At 39.8% G+C, this 5,209-nt stretch overlaps 1 non-coding gene across 1 annotated transcript; it reads right to left on the reverse strand.

Moving 5' to 3' along the window:
* Window positions 1–2,098: 2,098 nt before the first annotated feature.
* Window positions 2,099–2,203, reverse strand: LOC121483683. The gene has a single exon (XR_005985804.1). It is a non-coding gene; the product is annotated as a U6 spliceosomal RNA (small nuclear RNA).
* Window positions 2,204–5,209: the final 3,006 nt, after the last annotated feature.

Genomic DNA, 5,209 nt, shown 5'->3' on the forward strand with positions numbered 1-5,209 from the left:
TCAGTGCACGCTTCTGGTGCCTCTACTCTGTGCTAGGTCTGGCCTTGTGCTCATACTTGAGTGGGGGGGACCAATGAGGGCTGGAATAATGAGCAAGCACCCTAGAAAGTGGTAAGTGCTGTCTAACAGTAGTAGACTGTGAACTCCTTGGAGCTCATGGAGGAGGAATATGAGGAGAGCATGAACAGGAGAGCATTATACATAATTCTGGAAAAACTTGAGAAAAAAAGGATATCTTTTTGGATCCAAACTCATATATTCAGATCCCCAGATACCTTCAGGCCTCTTAAAAGCTGTAGGATAGGTTTATCAAACATCAGAAACAGATTTCTGTTTTGGGACTGCGCTCTTTGGCTGTGTAGAATCGATACAGCTCAGGTGGTGCAAGGATCATGTGTTCCTCAGAGAAAGTGGGAATACTGTCTGCCTAATATGAAGCAAGTCTATAGCAACTGTTAGAAGAAATTCATGAACATCAACACCTCTGTATCTAGGAACCAAGTTGAGAATTACATGCAGAAGTTTTTCTTAATTGTACATAAAGGAGAGTTTATTTAGAGGCAAATATTAATGTCATCTTTAGGGGCTATATCAAGGCCACTGGACAAGATAGCATCAGAAAGCTCAGTCCCTTTGGTCAAGCAGGATGAAAGGGGGCTGGAATTATGAGGAGACTAAGGAAATTTGTCTTCATGCAGAAACTAGAAGCAGTTTAAGAACCCTCTTGGGTGAGGGGCAATCCTATTTTCTCCATCCCAAAGCATTGCTATGAGAATCATTCATAGCATTGTATGGACAAGTCAGTTCTAACTTGGAAAGTCTTGGTAGTTGAAAAGGGTCCTTATCTTTATTTTAAATGTGCAGTTACATGGTAATCCACTTCCTTGGTGCTGCTAGAAGGGCTATTTTTGATCTAGAAAGATTTCTTTCTTTGAAGATCATGTGGGTAGAATATCCACTGTCCACAGACAACATTGATTAGTTTCCTTATCTCTTGCTCTTGGGTAAGAAAACAGTTTTTATGTTTTAGACTTTTCTTTTATACTTATCTTTTATATTTTACTGTGTACTTATAATCCAATGGAAGTAAGAGTCCTCTGTGCTTCAGAGGAAGACATAGACATGGCCAACAAGCACATGAGAAAATGCTCTGCATCACTTGCCATCAGGGAAATACAAATCAAAACCACAGTGAGATCCCACCTCACACCAGTGAGAATGGGGAACATTAACAAGGCAGGAAACAACAAATGTTGGAGAGGATGCGGGAACCCTCTTACACTGTTGGTGGGAATGTGAACTGGTGCAGCCACTCTGGAAAACTGTGTGGAGGTTCCTCAAAGAGTTAAAAATAGATCTGCCCTATGACCCAGCAATTGCACTGCTGGGGATTTACCCCAAAGACACAGATGCAGTGAAATGCAGGGACACCCGCACCCCGATGTTTCTAGCAGCAATGTCCACAATAGCCAAACTGTGGAAGGAGCCTCGGTGTCCATCGAAAGATGATGGATAAAGAAGCTGTGGTCTGTGTATACAATGGAATATTACTCAGCCATTAGAAACGACAAATACCCATTTGCTTTGATATGGATGGAACTGGAGGGTACTATGCTGAGTGAAATAAGTCAATCAGAGAAGGACAAACATTATATGGTCTCATTCTTTTGGGGAATATAAAAAATAGTGAAAGGGAATAAAGGGGAAAGGAGAGAAAATGAGTGGGAAATATCAGAAAGGGAGACAGAACATGAGAGACTCCTAACTCTGGGAAACAAACAAGGGGTGGTAGAAAGGGAGGGGGTGACTGGGTGACGGGCACTGAGTGGGCACTTGATGGGATGAGCACTGGGTGTTATACTATATGTTGGCAAGTTGAACACCAATAAAAAATAAATTAAAAAAAAAGAGTCCTCTGTGCTTTGATGCTGATCAGCAAGTCATAAGTGATTGAGGAAAATCCAATTAGTGAGTTGCATTTTAAATGATAATAGCACCTGAATTAATCAATAATTCATATAATCAAGACATGCTCAGTCAGGCTTAAAGCACAGGTCAAGATGTAACATCAAGTAATCATAGTTGATTCTTTTTTTGTTTTTATATGGAATGCTTTACAGATTTGCGTGTTATCCTTTTGCAGAGGCCTTGCTAATCTCTGTAATGGTTCCAGTTTTAGCATATGTGTTGCTGAAGCAAGCACCACAATCAATTCTTAACACTAGTGAAATGAATGCGTGTCAAGTTGTGTAACACAAATAAAAATATCTGTTTATAGATGTCCCTGATCTTCACCAGCTACAGATTTAAATTCAACTATTTTATCTTAAGAGATTGTACTCGATCACTCTAAATGTAGCATTCTACCCATTTCCTGAGAGAATTATAAAGTGAAGTGAAGAAAAGATGTTTTTGGTTTTGATAGATCATAGATTTTGGATTGAGGTGTGTGTGTGTGTGTGTGTATCCCAGACTGGTGTTTACAACCCAAAGCTCATGAAATATTTATTGTTAGGTTTTCAAAACTTAGTTTCTGTCATTTGTAAGCTAAAATGCTTCTTGTCATTGAAGGTGCTTGAGGATGGAAGATAAAGCAAACCAAAGACTCAGTGAAGTCATCTTGGAGATTCTCAGCGCTCCTAAAATCTATGAAAAGCCCTGAGATGTCCTGTAGTCAAAAAATTTGCTTAACTATATTTAAATCAGCATTTTCCAAATGTACCCAACCAAGGAACACTTCATTTTTATATTTTCTTCAAACCTGTTAACATCTTTTGGTGTTGTGTTCTGTGGCAGCAGTGACCTTTAGGAAGGTCTGGGTTCCTTGTGTTATGCCATTTAATACATGTAAGTAATGGCATCTGAGCCTGGTATTCTCAAACTCCCCAGGAATAAGATTGACCAGCCATCTCTGAGCAAAAAAGATTAGCAGTGGTTAATCACAGCTTCCAACTTCCTAGATTAACTGTCTATGAATGTTTGCATTTTTAGGGCTCAGCAGGTTTGAAGGTAGCAAAAACTCCTGTGGTATCTCCAGTAGGTTCAGAAACTGGCCTCCCAGGCTTAGCACTTTCTCTGTTGCAGAGACGATGGAAAACAATGGCCAGCTCCCAAAATGAAGAATGAGATTTGTTGGCACAGTCCCCTCTGCTCTTAGAGGCTATTGCACAGGGATGACGTTTGCCAAAGATCTCTCCCCTTCTCCCTCTGGATTGAGTGGCTTTGAGAAAGTGGAATTTGGTAACCACGTCCATGGCCTTGGAGGGGAAATGTGGGGACCAGCATCACACCTCTGATGACAAAGTCTCCTCTCCTTCCAGGAAAGCTCAGAGGATGTGTTGCTTCAGAGAGTAAGGTTTAAAGAAAGAGTTTTAGAATATATTATTGGATTTTTTTTTTCTTTTTTGAGGAATCCTCTGTTGAGCCACCAGGGTCACAAACCAAATCCAATTCATGTTTCTGAGAAACCATATTTTTCCACTGTAGAAAATTGAGTTTGCATATGGCTTGACAAATTAACTTTTCTTTAAAAAAAACAGTAAAAACTAATTTACCCATTCTGCAGAGTTTTGAAGTCCTTGGCATTAAGTTTTAGTGTTTTTTTTTCAATGAATATGATTGGAATTCTATTTAACATATAATTTTTAAAAGTCAGTTTCTGTTTATATAGTATATAAAGTAGATCTAATGTGGACAGTTTCATAGCAAATGTTTATTTTATGAATCAGTAAAGACTCATAATTAAAAATCTTGAAAGTTAAATATGAGTCTCTTAGGTGTGGTGTATCTTGTCATTTTTATAAAATTTCTGAATTAAGGAGTGACTAGATTACACTTTAGTTTCTGTAAGTTCTAATATGTGCAATGAAGCTTTCCCCCTACATGAGTAATAATAGAAAAGTGTTACATAGATTTATGGAACCCAAGTCAAAGTTTGAGTTACTACTCAGCTTTTGTGAAGAGCAAAGGCATAACTCCCTAGGAAGGCTACAAACCTCAGATGTTTTAGGGAAGTAGACATTCTGAGATAAACATGAGAGTAACATGGGGATAATCTTGATTCAGCTCTAATTTTTGATAAGATAATTTGCAAATTCTAGTGTTCTAACCAATATTAAAGCATGGTTACTTAATTTATTAATTTATTTAGTCACCCAGTAACAATTTGGGGACAAAAGTGAGGATGGGAGGTCTAGGGAAGATGTATAGACAAGAAAGAGCTTCAGGATTAGCAGCTCAGTTTAAAAGCAAGATTGACCCTGGCAGCCAGGCATGTCCCCCTGCTTGTGGCCCTGCCTGTCCCTGTACTCACTGGACCCAGAGACCAGCCTGGAGAGCCTGGGGGTCAAGTCATGCAGCATGCACTGTTTGCTCCCATGCACCAGCCTTCAGGCATCCAGGACCTCTAAACATGTGTGGCCATTTTCCTAAGGCCAGTGGTTTCTTGCACAGAAAAAGAAGGGAAGGGAAGGGAAGGGAAGGGAAGGGAAGGGAAGAAGGAAGGAAGGGAGGGAGGGAGGGAGGAAGGGAGGGAGGTAGGGAGGGAGGGAGGAAGAAAGGAAAAGAAAGAAGAAGGAAGGAAGGGTGAGCTTATCTTCTAGAATCCTGGAGGCTACACTTTAGTGGTTTATTTTTATTGTTAGGCAAGATTAAAACGCATTGATTTCCCTGAGTGGATTGAAATAAAAGTTCTCTTGAGATATAATGGATCAAAAATAGTTTTTCATTGATAATGGTTTGTTTTTTCCTCCATAACAGTTTCACATCTACTTTCTCTGTGGCTCTAAGGATGATAGCTCAAGCTTTCTGCTGGCTAGGGAACCCTGAGCATCACGGTAGCAGAGTTCAGGGTGTTATATTTAAGAAACAGCATGATTACTTTAACCCAGATGCTCCTCTGCCACCTGTAACATCAGATTACAGCTTCTGTGCTTCTGTTCCTGTGTTCCTCCCGTGCCTCTCCTCTGTTTCTTCTTAAAAAGTGTTCCAGAACACTTCATGTGAATTGTGATTTTGCCAGTTTCAACCAGTTAGATTTTGCCAGTTAGTTATCTGTTTACAAGTCTGATCTCTCAAAGGGCACTCTAAGTCTACTTCATCTCTTTATCTCCCGGAGTCTGCTGTAGAGTCCTCAGCTGGAAGAGGTCTATCAAATGTCTAATAAATAAATGAATGGAATTGAACTTACACACAATCCTTCAGCACAGAT

The sequence above is a fragment of the Vulpes lagopus genome, chromosome X (assembly GCF_018345385.1).
Source record: "Vulpes lagopus strain Blue_001 chromosome X, ASM1834538v1, whole genome shotgun sequence".
Lineage (NCBI taxonomy): Eukaryota > Metazoa > Chordata > Mammalia > Carnivora > Canidae > Vulpes > Vulpes lagopus.